This window comes from Stegodyphus dumicola, chromosome 5, assembly GCF_044657685.1.
Source record: "Stegodyphus dumicola isolate Sdum_Otavi_A_Nest chromosome 5, ASM4465768v1".
Classification (NCBI taxonomy): Eukaryota; Metazoa; Arthropoda; class Arachnida; order Araneae; family Eresidae; genus Stegodyphus; species Stegodyphus dumicola.
The window spans coordinates 170,281,020-170,299,315 of NC_140772.1; positions in this window are offsets into that span (position 1 = coordinate 170,281,020).

An 18,296-nucleotide genomic window follows, 5' to 3' on the forward strand; every position below is an offset into this window, starting at 1 on the left:
GGCATTGGGGGTTGGAAGACATACAAAAATACGGGCTAGTCCTTTTTAGCGTGTTTTTTCGATAATACAAAAACACGGGACTGTCCGTTTTCGAGGGTACATTTAAACTAACAATAATCCGTAACGAACCGTTAAGAGACCTGCATAAAAGAACGAGAAAATCCGGGCCAAACCGTTAATGGGTTAATGAAACCAAATACCTTGAAGTCACCCTTGACCAAAAACTTACCTTCAGAACCCATTTCCGATCCGTAGTACAAAAATTTAAAATCACCACAGCTACTATGCGACCTCTTCTTGGTAGAAAAAGCAACTTATCTACTACAAACAAATTAATTATATATCGCTCCATACTGCGCCCAGCTCTTCTTTATGCAGCACCGATCTGGGGACATGCAGCTAAAACCAATATTAAACAATTACAAATTCAACAAAATAAAATTCTACGAGAAATTATCAATGCTCCTTGGTATATTCCCAACATCTATATTCACATAGACCTTCGAATCGAACTTATTCAAGAGTATATTAAACGATTAGCGGTCAACTTCTTTTATTCAGTACAAACCCACAGTAATAGCTTTATTAGCACTCTCAGACACTCCCCGCGTCCCAGAGAAAAACATCGCTACCCTTGTGACGTCCTTCCCACATAAGAATTACAACCTTAATTGACTCATCACGGCAAACTGACTCTGCGGTTTTACCACCCGCGGCTACATCTTATAACGACACTGAACTTGACTGTATTATCCATCAGGAGGCATTATGTGGTTTATACCTACAACTAAAAGACGTAATGGACAAGGTTTGCAAAATTAATAATTTAATTCGAGGCGGAAATCGTTCTCTTACTCACCGAAAATTTAAAACATTTTTGGATAAATTGGAAACTGAGTATGGAGATCTGCTTTTATATCGTAACGCTGGTTAGAAGGATGCCATTTGAAATCTTCACACCTCTTTGTGCATTAATGGATGGGGAGGGGAGAATACTACAATGAATCTCGGTATTTCAAGCATACAGGTTAGCGAAGGCTTCTGTTTTCTAAGGGTTAACAGAGCATTAATCACGAAATGTGGCAACCTGTATATATCACATCATGAATAACTCTGCAATTAACGTTTAATGTGTGCAATACCGAATTTGTACAATTCTCTGACTTTTTTCCTAAGTGGAAAATTGCTATGTGCAAGGGAAGAATCATAGTTATTTTAAGCGAAAATAGATCACTGTGTACATGGGAACAGCAGGAACACAGCAGTCTTTTTCTGCTAGAAAAAAATAACCATCACATAATATTATGTGATACATTATGTTATTATAAGTTCATTTCTTGCCATGAAGTTTTACATATTGTAAGAGGTTGCTTTCATGCCAATACTTATGTTTGGTGCTAAGTGGTGCCACGTTAACAGAAAAGCACTAAATATCCATAGCTGATCTCTGCATATATGTAACAAGAAATTTCTATTAAATGCTTACATAAAATGATATGCGTGTATTTTCACAGAGCATTAACATCATATGTATAAGGATGCAATAAGGCATTTATTCTGAAGTCTGTGTTGAATAAGTGTGTTCTTACAATAAAGAAGCTTTATATGTGTAATAAATAAAAAAAAAATATTTTAAATTAATCATTTAAAGTTACACATATTTATCCATAAAGAAGAGAAACCTTATGAATGTGATACATGCATTTATATACAAGTCATTTATATGACAGGTTTATTTACATGAAAGCGAAAACTTACATGTGTCAAGGTATAACTGTATATTGCAGCAATGTATATGTTAACACACTAACTGTCAATTACAACATAACTCGTAGTTTGCATTCCTGTCCCAGGTGCCAATCAGTGTCTATAGTTTCCAAATCCTGAAACTAGCAATGGCAGTCAATATGTTAAAGAAGTGCTCGCTTATCCACACAGAAGAGAAACCCCATATATGTAATGTAACAAAGTTTTTTTAATGAAAGAGGCACTTCCAGTTAACAGTTAACATGCATAAGTATAGAGATAAAAGTTTCATGGATGTGATATATGTTACTAGCCATTTGTACAAAGGACTAAGTTAATGATACATGTTAATTCATAAAGGAAAAAAAAAAACTCATACATGAAGTTTGTAAGAAGTCATTTGGTCGAAACTAAAATGAACAAAATCCATCAGAAAATTTAGACACATTTTAAGAAAAGAAAATGTTTTATTGTCTCTTAGCACTGAACATAATTACAGTCAAAAGTCGTTAATTCGAACACCCATAATCCGGACCTCAAAGCTACAAACTTTCTGCGCATTCGTCTCGTTGACGCATGCGCGTAAGACCTTTACCGCTGCGAATTTGCGTGTGCGCGTGCGCAAAATACGTTTACGAATGCGCGTTTAATGTATAACGGACGGATAAGCTAAGCTAAAATTACCTAATTATCTATTTCAGTTAATGTTGCAGATTGCGTTGTTCCTTAATCTTCGAATTGGATCCAGATTATTATTTTTTGCAGACTGTTAGAGCAATTTTATAAAAGTAAGCTTGAACTTTCGATTATGTCAAATAGAATTTCCGATATATATTTACTAATATGTAAAGGATATATACAAAGCGAAAGTATCTTTCGGAGTCCATTAAACAAAAAGTGGAATTGTTGCAAAAAATGGATAAAGGTATATCCTTTGTTTATCTAAAATTTAACGTTTGTTTAACTAAACTTTGTTTATCTTTAACGCCGCGGCGGCGTGCAATGAATTGGAAGTTGATCCGTCAGCACTATCCTTATCTTAAGAGCAGATGTTTTTATTTTATTTGGCTTATAATTGCTTACTCAATGTAGTATTTCATCTCGTCTTTGATATGATTTAAATCAAATGCCTCGTCATTATAATTCGCTTCCGATAGCGAAGAAAGTGACAGAGGTTATTGAAAACGAAAAAATTTCGATTGACAAATTAGTCGGTATTCTCGACACAGCAATTATAGGACTGGAACAGCGGAACTTTGTAACTGAACAAGAAATTATGTCTGTTTATAGAATTAAAGAGAATGTATTATCACATAAAAAACGAAGCAACTTAAACAACTTACATTGAAAGAAATGTTTAATAAAGTAAACAAATAAATATTAAGCTTTTTTTTGTAAATTTTGATACCCTTTAGATCATAATTGTTCTTTATTTCGTAAATTACGGTTTCATATTTTTAATTTTATAATTTCTGCATGCCATTTTACCAGATTTAAACTGATGATCTATAATCCGGAAAAATCGATAATCCGGAATCGCCGAAGTCACGACGAGTCCAGATTAACGACTTTTGACTGTATAGGTTAATATAATAAGAAAAGAAAATTTTTCATTGTATCTTAGTACTGAAATTAATTATAGGTTAATATAATCACACATATTGTTATGAATTTGTTCATAGATAGGTAATTTTAGTGAAGTTTTATTTTTCTGTATAATGTAACATGGAAAGCTGGAGAGAAATGATGCTCTGCTGGAAAAATAAGAATACAGGGCAAGTCTATTTAACACTGAGTAAAAGGCTACTTCGCTAATTTGGGGAGATATCATCAAGCTGGCAATGTTTTGGCGATTAATTTTTATAGTTAAATTCAAGAAATTACCAAAAGTCGCCACACTTGGCGACATTTTGGTTCAGTCCCTGTATAATTGTAATGGATATTGTAATTGATTCCTATATTAGTTATAATCATAACTGGCGTTTATATGCCTTTCAGATATTTCAAGAAACAGAAAGTACTAGAGATTTCTGGGGGAAAACCATATAAGACCAGAGAGAGGGTATCAATCTCTCAGTTGTTGTTAGCTCAGGAGTGACTTCAGATTATTGAGATATCCACGGGAACTTTGCTTTAAATGAGCTCTGCATTGCGTTGTATTTACCACTCTAAAAGTTTAAAGTGTAAATACTGATTGTACTCTATGATACTATAAAGAGCTGTATAAGTATTTCTGTGGAAAGTTCCCGAACTGTGAAGTGTTTCTTTTATAAAATAAATTTTATTAAGCTATCGTTCGTTCTGTATGCATTCAATATATTATGAACTGTACGCATGCAATACTTACCTTAATTATAGATTAATACAATCATATATATCCTAGTATAATCAAGTTTAATACAATCTTTCTGCACCTGCACTCATACAGTTATTTCGAGTGCTTAAAGTGTTAAAGTGATGGCAATTAGTGGCCAGAAAAGTGATGGCAATTAGTGGCCAGACACATAACATAAAGGCAAGCAATTGCTTGAATAGCATTGATCAAAGTACCCACAGGTTTGCTGCAGGTCATGCTAATTTCTTAACAAAGTACCTCCAGTATAAATGATTTCCTGCACTATATGATATCCTTTAATATTCCCCAAGGCGATTTTGATTCACTATCATATGTCATACATCTCATATTACAGTCATGAGAGTACTGATGTGTTGAACAAACACCTTACTATACATTGTAAAGCTAATTCTATTCAACTTTGAAACCAATATGCAGATACTATATGTTACATTGTGTATAAATTTTCTGATAGTCCCTGCATATTCATGCAGTTAAACCTTGTGAGAGTTTAATGAGTGTGTGAGCCAATAATAAACCATTTTTAAAATGTTAGTGTTTTTCAACACGTGCAGTGCTGAAAAAGTACACATCCATTCCTCTAACAGAGAAATCTTGTATTTGTAAAGAACTCATTTGCAATGAAGTCTAATTTAATAACCAACATCTGTATTCATGCAGGAGAAAATTAATCATTTACACAAAGCTTTTACTTAGACTGGCATAAGTGTCCACACAGAAGAGAAATTTTGCATGGGAGGAATGTAACTCATATAATCAATGTAATAGACATTCATGTAATAAATCAGAAGAAAAGCTATATATTTGTACAGTACAAAGTTCGAGATCCGGAATGATCTAAAATCTGGACCTCAAAGCCACCACCAACCATTTTTTTAGGGGGGGATGGAAGGTGTTTTACGCATGCGAATTTGATTCCCCTCCCTCATAATGAAACATGCAGAGTCCTGATTCTTACTCTCACTTCAGCGCTAAATAAAATGCATCATTATTGAAGAAATAATAATTTTAGCATGAATTTATGTGATGACTCCATAGCTGCGTATCTGCTTGGCATATATCTCAAACCGAAAAATTTTACATAATTTTCATTGTGATGACAATGCCCCGATCATCAATCAATTAACAGAGGGCGAAATCTGTAGTTTGATTCTAGATCCAGAAAATAGCACTACCGCTAGTGAAAAAAGTGACAGAGAAGTGACTGAAAACGAAAAAATTTCGATTGACAAGTTAGTTGTAATTCTCGACTCAGCAATTACAGGACTTGAACAATGAAACTTAGTAATTGAACAAGAAATTATATCTGTCTATTGAATTAAAGAGAAAGTATTAACACAACAAAGCTACTTAAACAACTTATATTGAAAGAAATGTTTAATAAGGTAAATATGTAAATATTAAGCTATTTTTTTTTGTAAATTTTGATACCCTTTAGATCATTAATGCATCATTACTTCATAATTCACGATTTCATATTTTTAATTTTATAATTTCTACATGCTATTGTACTAGATTTAAACTGATGATCTAATATCCGGAATTGCAGAAGTCCCGACGAGACCAGAATTCTAGTATCCGGAATGATCCATCTGATCGCCCGTCACCTCAACAAATCGGGCAAATGACTTCTCCTGGATATAGTCCACGAAACTGTAATAACAACTGAAAATCAACACTCGTGAACAAAAATTACAATTTTTGCATTTTTTCTCCAACTCCTATATAAGTATTCATTTTTATAAAATAAAAGTGGTAGCTATTGCTTTTGTATATATTTTCTTAAACTTCGTTAATGTCATACATAAGGACTGTAAATTTAAACATTTTTGTAATGGTGAGCTTTCAAAAACGTACTGTTCCTTAACTTTTGGAGGGCAGTGTATACATAAAATATATGTGGAGAACTCTTTATTATTATTATTTGTCCGCTGCCCCGAGAGAAGGTGCTACCAGCTTTCTCCCTCTTCCTCTCTGGAGGAAAATTCGAACTGGTTACTCGGTTCCTGGCTGCCGTCGGTGAAGCACGCACTCACCTTTCTTTCCCTCCGTGATGTTATTGTAGCTGTAATATGACCTTTCTTGATTTTTACTCATGCGGACTTGTGAACTGAAACATGCTCATCTTGTAACTACATGCAATGTGATTGTGTATAAATGAATATATGTTAAAATATATATCATCCTAGAATTAAATATAAATGTTAATATTACCGAGTCAGATTTTGTTAGCATTCAACGTGCAATCAAAAATGGCATCCATTAACAACAGCCATAAATGGTGACTCGTCAAGTTAGCGAACACGTGCCTCCTGTAACCTGCTTGCACCCTCAAGTTCTGTGATTATAATGTGCTATGAAGTGAAAATTATTTTTGTTCATGCAAACTACTAGCATAATTCATCATTATTTTCATGTCATCAGCAATATAGTGTAAAAAACAGTTGTGCCTGCTTAAGAACGTGCTTGTGAATTATCATGTGTCTCATGCAAATCGTCAAAGTGCTTTGAAGTGATCTCCATATAAATTGTACAACGTGGTTGCATATCATAAAATAAGTTTTTTCGGAATATTTTTTCTATAAGTGAATTGTGTTGTGCTGAATCTGCTGCTGACTGAGCAAATATTTCTCATATAATTCGGAGGTAAGCCACGCAAATTCTTAGTATTACTTATGCTTATATTCGGATAGCTTACCTGCAAAAGTGTTTCTCTCACGTTAATGTTTACATCAACTTTATTTATTTTGCACTAGTGTCGTATGTGAACTTATTAGTGACTGATTATTGTGTATTTATTTGTGTCATATTGGCAATATATATTTGTTTTTGTGAATCATGGCTCCACCACAACCCATCGCAGACGATCTTAATATTTCACGTGTTTCTGTCAAAGCTTCCCCATTTTGGAAGGTCAACCCTACTTTGTGGTTTGCACAACTAAAGGCCCAGTTTGATATCGCCGGAATCATTGTTGACTTCACGAAATTCAATCATGTGATATCTGCAATCGAATCTGATATTCTCAATAGCGTTTGTGATATCGTTTTACACCCACCTGTGACTGGCAAATATGATACACTAAAAACACGCTTAATTGAATTGCATTCTGAAAGTGAGGAGTCAAAGATACGTACACTTCTTCAAGGGCTAGAACTTGGCGATCAACGCCCATCACAATTACTTTGCTGTATGCGAAACCTCGCTGGAGAGACCGTTGGAGAAACTTTGTTGAAATCCCTATGGATATCTCGTCTCCCGCAAAATACACAAAGTATTCTTGCTGCCTTAAGTGATGATCTTCCAAAACTAGCAGTTGTAGCTGATAAAATTCCAGATCTCACAACTCTCCCGCACATAAATAGTGCTGCTACGGCATCTACCTCTCCCATTGAACAGCAGGTTGCAGAGCTGACAAAGCAGGTAAATGAACTTTCGCTAGCCCTCAAAAACAGCCGCGAGCGTTCCTGTGAACGAAGAGACTATTCCAAACGCAACAGTAGGCATAATAGATCTAGCAGACGCTATCGACAGTATAAAGAACCGTGCAACAACATCTGTTTCTACCATACTAATTTTAGTTCCAAGGCATGAAAATGTGTTTCTCTGTGCAATTTCCGGCAGTCGGAAAACTAGATCGGCGATTGCTTGCCGGCCAACGTTGCGACCGCCACATCAATCGAATTCTTTTGGCCGATTCATCCTCAAAGCTGACTTTTTTAATTGACACCGGAGCCGATTTATCTGTCATTCCCAAGAGTTACAGTCAGCATGCCAAAATACCAGCTGCATTGGAACTCTTTGCCGCTAACGGCACTAAAATTGCAACGTATGGCACCAAACTTTTGACCATCAATTTAAACTTACGTCGCTCATTTACTTGGCCTTTTATCCTGGCATATGTCAATCAACCCATCATAGGTGTTGACTTTCTCACAAAGTTCAGCTTACTCATAGACATTAAAAACAACCGTTTAATTGATGGACAAACAAAACTATATTCTTGCGGTACACTTCCTAATGTGAACCCGCTCAGTACTAGCATTTATATTTTGATGGGTAACTCAAAATTTGATAAAATTCTTGCCGATTACCCTAGCTTGACGAATCCTTCGCAAACTTTTGAGAGGCCACCAATGTCAACGATTTTCCATCACATTGAAACTAAAGGACCTCCTATTTTCTCCAAACCTAGAAGATTATCTCCAGAATTACTTCAAGCTGCACGTCAAGAGTTTGATTTTCTCCTATCAAAAGGCATCATTCAGCCTTCAAAAAGTCCTTGGGCAAGCCCCCTGCACATGGGCTATCGTAAGGCTAATGGCGACTGGCGAGGATTATCGTCGCTTAAATGCCTTTACAATTCCGAATCGCTATCCCGTACCCCATATTCAGGATTGCACTCAAATGTTTTCAGGAAAGAACATATTCTCAACATTTGATTTAGCACGTGCCTATCATCAAATTCTTGTTAACCCTGCAGACATTCCGAAAACTGCCGTCACAACCCCTTTTGGTCTTTTTGAATTTTTGGCTATGCCGTTTGGTTTACGAAATTCAGGCCAAACTTTCCAACGTTTTATACATGAAGTTTTATTTGGATTGGATTTTTGCATCCCTTATTTTGACGACATCCTTATTGCATCGACTAGCGAAGAAAAGCACATCCGTCATATTCGTCAAGTGTTTGATCGTTTGAATAAACATGGTTTGACATTAAACCCTAACAAATGTGTACTCGGAAAACCATCTGTTCCAATTTTAGGTTGCCTCATTACTGCCTCAGGTGTAAAACCCCTGCTTGAGAAAACAAAAGCAATTGCCGACTTCCCAAAACCTACCACTATTGTCGAGCTCAGACGTTTTTTAGTCATGATAACTTTTATCGCCGCTTCTTACCAAAGGCAGCCAAGACCCAAGCTTCACTGACTGAATGAACTCTTAAAAGACTCACGTAAAAATGATAAACGCCCTGTTCCTTAGAACGACGAACTTAATCAGGCATTTGAAAAATGTAAACACGACCTTAGTAATGCTGCAACTCTCTCCTAACCAAAAGCTGAGTGTTATGGTCGACCCTTCTGACATTTCCATCGGAGCTGTCTTAAACGTTCGACATTCTAATGACTACCAGCCGCTAGGATTTTTCTCACGTAAGCTGTCCCCTACAGAACAAAAATACAGAACGTATGGCAGAGAATTATTAGCTATTTACGCAGCTATAACCCTTTGATGGTTATGAATGAGTTCAGCTCGCAATCGAATCGTGCTTCATAATGCGCGCAAACGAGTTCCGCTCGGGAGCAAGATTTTGACCGAAATGGTTAGTAACGAGCACTACTCGCGTAGTGAAATTTTTCTCCAATGCGCGCTGACGAGCTGACTTCGTTCGCCATTATTATTCTGCACTGATTGTGTTTCAAACGAATGCTACTCGCGAAATTTAGTTAGTTTTACTGTCTACAGATGGCAGCACGAGTTCCATGAATTTCTTTGAATAATGAAGGTGGATTTTTTTTTTTACCTTGTTCATTTTATACGTATTTTGGCGCGGTTTTTAGGGTGTTTGTACAGTAAAATGGCTCAAAAGCGAAAGTTAGATAGTTATGATGATGATTATGATACAGAAAGCTTATCAAGTTTTGAATCTGATGAAGACTTTGTTCACAGTATTTCAAGCTCAGAAGACGATTCAAGCGATGAAGAAGATTTTTCGAGTGTTCGACAGTGGTGTATAATTGATTCAAGTTCTCACGCTCCTAGCCGATTTAGTTTTACTGGTGATGTAGGCATAAAAGCTTGCGTGACAAATATTTCTGATCCACTAGAGTATTTTGAGCTGTTTTTTACTGATGAGATTATAAATCATATTGTTACAGAAACCAACATTTTTGCATAATGCCCCATTATGTGCAATTCCATGTTTTAAAGTATATCACACACAAAAAGATTTTTAGGTAATTACTGTATTTATACTGTGCTTCATAAAGTTTTACATTAGTTGTATTTATTTAGTCCTTTCAATTTAATATTTGTCTTATATTTATAATTAACTATTATTATTTATATAATTGGTTATAATCATTTATAATTTACTGTTTAATAATTATTTTAAAGTACGTAAAAACTGTTATTTATGTACTATTTATGTACTACAAATACTTTTAAGAAATTTTTAAAACGCGCGAGGCGAGCTATCTACAGCATCGCCAGAGAAAGATGACATTTTTGGAAGAACGGCAGGGAAAACTGCTGCCACTTTCGACTACTGTTTACTCCTAATCCTGCGAGAATTAAGTAAACGGAAACTGCTCATTTCCATACCCGTCAAAGGGTTAAGTATTTCAGGCATAATCTTGAAGGTCAACACTTCACTATATTTACTGATCACCAACCTCTAACTTATGCATTCAACATCAAAATCAAATTCTGGTTCCCCGAGACAAATTCGGCATTTAAATTATATAGCACAATTCAGCACTGATATTCAGCATATATCAGGTTCCAGCAATGTCGTCGCAGATACTCTCTCACGTATTCAGGGCATCGATGCCAATGCACCACTGGATTTCACGCTTATTGCTCACTCGCAAGCCACTGATGAGGAGTTAAAATGTCTGAGTGAAGACCTAAACTGCTTGCTGAAATTCCAGTCATTACAACTTACTCGGGACCTCCAACTATTGTGCGATACCTCTAACAACAGACTGCGACCTTATATACCACTTGAGTTCAGGAAAAAAGTTTTTGACTGTTTTCACAACCTATCGCACCCAGGTATCCGGGCTTCCAAAAAGCTCATACAAGAAAGATTCGTTTGGCCATCCATGCTAAAGGACATTGCCAACTGGACTCGTTACTGCATCATGTGCCAACGTTCAAAAGTTACCCGGCACACACATAGCCCTTTGGAAAAAATTGCGATGCCATCCGAACGATTCGACCATGTCCATATAGACATTGTCGGTCCTCTGCCACCATCTGACGGTTATCGATATCTACTCACCTGCATTGACAGATTTACTCGTTGGCCTGAAGCTTTTCCCATTCAGGACATCTCTGCTGAATCTGTGGCTCGACAATTCATCACCGGTTGGATTGCACGATTTGGTGTACCATCAGTTGTGACTACTGATCAAGGTCGACAATCCCAGTCACATTTTTTCGCTTCTCTGACATCTATGCTTGGAATACGCACTTCACCATACCATCCTTCTGCCAACGGCTTAGTGGAACGCTTACATCGCGACCTGAAGTGCCGTAATGACACCCGTTGGATTACTTCACTTCCTCTTGTGCTTCTTGGTTTGCGTTCTTCTTTCAAGCAAGACCTCGCAGGTACACTGCTAAAAAAAAAAAAATGGGACAGTCCTATATCTCCCGATCTACTGGGCCGATTGACAAAATTCAAATTGCGTTCTTCATGTCTCGAAAGCGCGACTTAGGATATGTATTAGATTTATATATAGCACTATTCTAACATAGGTATTTTGACACAAAATCGGACTTTTTCTGAAATAACATACCAATTTTTTTACATATTTCAATTCTACGACTCAAATTACGCCTAAATATGAAATTTTGTAAAATTTGGAGCGAAATTTACGGAGAAATTCACAAATTTATGTTGGCACTTTTTTGTCAGTTTGCGCCAAGAATACTTCACTTGGCGAACTTCTTAATATATGGCAACCTAGTTTCCTTAGGAAAAAAAGTCACCATCGTTCCTTTTTTCCAAATAATATTCTTTCTATTATATTTTTAATTATAACTTATTATTTTAAGTAATTTTTTCTTTTCGAATTTTATTTTAATTGTTTAAGTTGCACTTTTTTTTTTTTTTTTTTTTTGAATAACTGTTTTAAAAATTTCTATTTACCTATTCAAACTGCATAAATAAAGGTGCAGCGTTTATTTTTTTTTTCAAATAGTTTTCTTTATATATATTTTTCGTCATAGCTATTATTTTAGGTCATTATTAAATTTTTATACTTTTATTTTAATTGTTTGTGTTGCATTGTCTCTTCAGATAATTGTTTTAAAATTTTCTATTTATACCTTCGAACTGAGCATTTTAAATATATTTATTAATATCAATTTTCCAGAATTTGATTTTATTTATTTGAACTGCGTTTTTTTCGGAAGAATACTTTGTAACCCAGACTACGATGCGTTTGAAAACTGCATATTATATTAAAAGAGAAAATACAGTAAAGCACAGTTTTACACGCCTTTCAATGTTCCGTTCAGAAAAAATATATATAAATAAGAGAGATGTATAACCGATATTTTAACTTAGGATGACTTGCATACACTGCTTTAAACAGTTTTATCATTGTGCCCATTGCTTTACACAATTTTATCCTACATTTGGTTTCTTAAAATGTTATTCATATTTTAGTCAAATATTTTATTTTTGAAATCGCAAGAATCAAATATCATAAGATTGAAAAGTTTTAAATTTTAAAAAATACGAATACTAAATTTTACGAAAAAATTTATTTTTCTTCTCTGTTTCTTTAAGCATTCTGAAAGTATATTGAAAAGTATACAACTTTTCGAAACATTTTGGTATTTCTGACAATCATTTTAAATAAAGTTATTGCCTTCCATTTCATAAAGGCCCACAAACGGCCGAGCGGTAAAGTTGCTGAACACTGGTAGTTCACTCCAGGGTTCGAACCCCGGTAAACGGGCTGGTTGCATGGGCGTTTTCGTGGATTTTCTCATGTGTACCGCGTATGACAGCTGGTTTCCCTTAGAAAGTTCTTCACGAAGTATTTCGTCAGAGCCTTTATCAGTCTTTAGAGGCTAAACATTTTGAAGCTATGAGATGAAAGGAAAGACTGGTTTCATCAAAAGGTTTTGGTTTATTTTATTATGACAAAGCACACTACGGCTATCTGCCTAAGGGGTGGGATGCCTTCCTGGAGGACTTTCTAAAGAAAACTGGCTCGCATACACGTTACACATGGGGAAAACCACGAAAACGCCCAGGCAGCCAGCCCGTTCGCGGGATTCGAACCTCGGACCGAACTACCAGTGTTCAGCGACTTTACCGCTCGGCCGCTGTTTCATCAGGAAAGGAAAAAAACATCTTTAAGTGACATGCACATACATCACTGGATAAACTTCTGAATCTTCAAATAATTCGACTGAGGAAATCATGGGATTCACCATTTACGATACGATATGATGTTCTATAACGTAATTTACACAACCATATAGTTTAAAACCAGTCGCTCTTCACTTTAATCTGCAATGATATCGTTTTGTCTTTTCTGTTAACACAAGCTCAATTGATGGTATTTGCTGGTGTACACGCCCAAGTGTTTTCTCTTTGAACACCTAAATTCTTTGAAGTATCCTGAAAGTATATTCGAAAGCGTCCAACTTTTTGAACATCTTGGTATGTCTGACAGCCAAATTTCCCTGCAAATTTTTGCTTTCTTTTCTCCCTAATTTTCTTCTTTCCTTCTACAGTTATTTTCAGTGCTCACACAAGAAAATTAAGATTTTTCGACTGCTAGACTTCCAAACATTTTGCATTCTTGTAAATTTTTTAAAATATCAATTATATGAATTGCGTTTCAGCTAAAGACAGCTTTTCATTTTCTAGTCATTTTAGCTATAAATAAAGTTTAAAGCGAAGTCCAAAGGATAAATATTTTAATTAAAAGATTTTTTCTAAATGACAAAGAAATAAAAACAGTCCAGCGGGGTTTATTCTGTACCACAGAGTAACCCGATTCTTATATCGGCTGAAACAATCTAAATCATATTAAAGATCATGTTTTTTTTATACAATCTATAACGCGAGAGAAAAATTAGCTTCTTAAAACATGCTTTCTAAGAGAATTAATATAAAAATTTATATTTATATATATATTTTTTAAAGTTGGGACTTGAACCAAACTGTCAGACTTTTAAAGCTTATTTTACATGGTGGTTATTATTAAAGTTCCACTTTGAAATGGTCATAAAAGGAAAACTACCGGACCAAATGTTATCAAACTTGGGAATCGTGTAAAGGAGGTTATGAGAATTTATTTTCGGCGTAAAAAAAAAAAAAGAGTTCAAAAACTCACCATCAGGGGAAAAATGGCGCTGTATACAATATTGTTAAATGAAATAAGACACGAAAACATCTGTTTAAAATGTGTTTAATATTTTCCGAAACGTGTTACAAAGCATGTTCAATGTAGCGTCCAGCATTTTCCGAAAGCAAGTTAAATCATGTTACTGCATTCTCAAGAGCAGCTCTTAGCATATCAGGTTTGGTTTTGGTTTAGATTACGGCAAAGCACTCGAGGGCTATCTGCCTTAAAGGAGGGATGCCTTCGTGGAGGACTTTTTAAGGGAAACTGGCTCGTATACACGTTACACATAGCATATCAGGAGGAATGTTATCAGTGTATCACATTTTTCATTTCTCCCAAATTGTTTAGATTATCACCATAAACAGTGCTTTTGAGATAACCTCATAGACAAAAGTCACAGAGGTTGAGGTCTGGTGGGAAGAGGGGAAGTGTTGGCCTATAAGACGTTCATTCGTGAAATGTTGCCTAAGTAACTATGCGACACTCTTGAGGTGGTGCCCAGCCCTGCATAAAAATCGTAGTATCTAAAATGCCACGTTACTGCAGTTCATGTATCACGAAACATTTTAATATTGGCTCTAAGTGAGCTGCAATCGCAGTGGTCCAGTTGTCGACTGCTCTTCAGAAAAAAATGGTTCAGTTATAAAACTAGCTGTCATTCAACAGTAAACGGTGTTAAATGACTGTTATGCAATCGAATGCAGTAGGAGAATGCAATGGAACTAGATAGATAACATGAGAGGTTTCTTTGGCCCAAATCGATTAAAAGCGTTTTGAATCAGTATCTTCATGTTTTAGTGCCGAATTCAGGCTTAAAAAATTACAAATTAGCTATCTGTAAGAAAACGATTTCCAGATTGCACGCACTTGTGAGAGTGATTTGCGATCTCACATTTTCTAATCGCTAATTCGTGGTTTTCACGGACGAAATTCTCACTTACAGGGATGGTGCACTCGACATTTATCGAATTTAACGTCTTTAAATAATAATTTGCCTACTTCAAAGTTTCTTAAGGGTATACAACATATTAAACCCGTTTAACAAAAGGTTAAGTTAGATTCCGACCCATATTTCGTTTAACAATATTGCATACAGTGCCATTTCCCCCCCTGGTGGTGAGGTTTCGAACTTCCTTTTTTTCGCAGAAAATAAATTCCCATAACCTCCTTTACACGATTTTCAAGTTTGATAACATTTGATCCAGTAGTTTTCCTTTTATGACCGTTTCAATGTGGAACTTTAATTATAACCACTCCCTATATTATTAAATTTTAATTTGAAGCTATGCGTTATATGTATACCATGCGTAAAATTTTCGCTTTTATGGAAAAATAAAAAATCGAAGCAAATATACTTAGTATAATGGACCAAAACTGAAAACATTTCCCCTCCCTCCGAAAATAAAATATTGAAATTTCGAACTTGAATTTATTGGGTTATCGAAATATTTAATTTGACTTATCTTCTAAGTCCTAGTTCCGACAACAATTCCGAATTACTTAAGCTAAAGTTAAATATTTAGTATATATTCACTGTATGTTAATAAAGTAATCAGAGTGTAATAAAAATAGATTATAGAATTTACGCTGATGTAACTTTTTGTCTGACTGCACAACATGTAATGGAAGAGAAGGTTTGTAGAGATCTGTTTTTCACATGCCTCTAAAAGTAGATGTCATATTAATTTTGTCTCTTCCATGTCAAAAAACTTTCCTTTGAGAGGCAACTTTAGTTTTTGAGAAAGAAAAAAAAATCACAAGAAGACAAATTTGAAGAACATGCAGGACGATTGAATATACATACTTATTTTCCGAACACGAGCGGTTCTCCGACTGGTTATTGAATAATGAAAAGATGCATTGTCATGCAATACAAAACATTTGGAATACGTATTCTGGCTGAATAATGTAAGATTAAAAGTCATCTGCTTAATTCACATCCATTTACAAGTCAACTACTCGGGCAATTGCAGAATCGTTTTGATCCTGAGCTTGTAAGACAAACCTAATATCACTGGATTTAAATACTTCTTTAATCTTCCGAGAATGTTCCTTCTTTAGCTCATATTCCAAGAATATTAAGTGAATACAATTATTGCCAAAGAAATTGAATATTCATTTGCACTACGACTTGGTAGTTTACTAACGAGTTAACAAAACTTAAATTCTGCTTTTTGTGTCAAAGAATACAACAATATTTTAAATATTTACAAATAAAATATTAAATTGGAGATTTAATTGGAGCCTCATCAGTTGCCTAGCATTTAAAAAAGAAAAGATTGTTAAATACTAATTGTTTGCTGCTCAGTCTAACCCAGGCTGCATGGTTGGTTTTCGTAGTTTTTTAGGTTCTCTTTACAAAGATTCTCTATGAAAGCATCTTAATCAAATAGCTCCCATGTTCTTTCTATGTTCAAATAACCAACTAACCTAGTTTAAGCGCGATTTCCAAGTGAAGTTACTAGTAAAATCTGAATACTCATGAAAAATCATGTAGCTAGCCAATTGGGAGTAACATGAAAGATACGGAACCAATAATTGAAATGTTGTTACGGTACGCTGTTTCTTAACTTAGATGGTCATTCCTTAATTAAATAGCCCACCAACAGCCGAGCGGTAAAGACGCTGAACACTGGTAGTTTGGTTCGAGTTTCGAATCCTGCGAACGGGCGGTTTCGTGGTTTTCCCCATGTGTAACGCGTATATGAGCCAGTTTCCCTTAGAAAGTCCTCCACGAAGGCATCCCTCCCTTTAGGCAGATAGCCCTCATGTGCTTTGCCATAATTAAATAATCCAATTCAATCCTTAATTAAATATAACTGATTTGTAAATTCTACTAGAACTGACGGTAAGAATTGAAGTGGAAATAAGTAATATGGTGTGCAATCTTGATTAATATAAAATAAAAAATATTTGCATAGAAAAATGTTTGCATTCAGACAAAGTTTTTTTGAAATATTTGCAATTACTTTATAAGAAGGATTTATTAATAACAGTAATAATTACTTATTATATTACTGATGATTAGGATTCAGTTCTTGACAATTACATTCTAAAGTAGAATTTTAAGGATATAATGAAAATACGCTACGTAGAAAAATACATTTTAGGAAAAAAATGAGTTGATTTTTTATGTTTTAAAACTTCTTAAATTCATTTAGTAAACATAATATCCTCGTTGTTTATTGAATCCAGAATGTTGGTGTCGTTTATATAATTATTCTTACTTGTCCACAGAATCAGCTGACTTATCCAGCCATTAAGTAGCTGCAGATCATTTCTACATAACCATTGAACTTCCATTAATTCAGTCTCTAGAGGGTTGTATGTTTATATCATAATTTGACTTTTATAAAAAATGATTATTCTAAATATTATGTTTCTATAAAAATATATTGTGCTTTAAAAATATGGATAATAGTATCAGCCGCTCTTTCACCCACTTCAAAAGCAACAGTTTGTTTAGAAATAAATTATGCAGTTAATGTCATAAAATTCAAATAAATATCAAACGAAAATTCTCAGTTTTAGACAATTCGATTTAAACGAAGTAAAGTAGCAGACGATAAAACGCCGAAGGTAAAAATTTACTCTTACAAAAACTTACTCTTAAATTTTTTTAAAAAAGAAAAGATACGAGAGAAATTTAAAAAAAAATAGTTAAAAATTTGAATAATATCATCTATAATTTAAAAAAATAGCCTTTCATATAGTATTAATAAATATTTATTACGCATCATTGAGGGAAAAAATGTCATATAATTAATTCTCCGTAAAATTTTACTTGAAGTTTAAGGTTAAAAATAGCTGTGGCAATTCAGTGTAACAAAAATCCATAGACCACATTTGGCGTTATTATCGCTCAAAAAAAAGGTGCCAAATTTCAAAACGCGAAATTGTGTAAATTCGTGTATATCTTAGAAAATTTTGAGTAAAAATGTCTAATTTTTTGCAGATATGCTTAAAAATACACCTACTTTAAGACGATGGTAAAACTTTTATTGGTTATAATTCAAAATTTTTTTCGAAAAATCTATAGAAATTATTTAAAAATAAAAATTTAAAAAATAAAACGCAAAAAATGGGTAAATTTT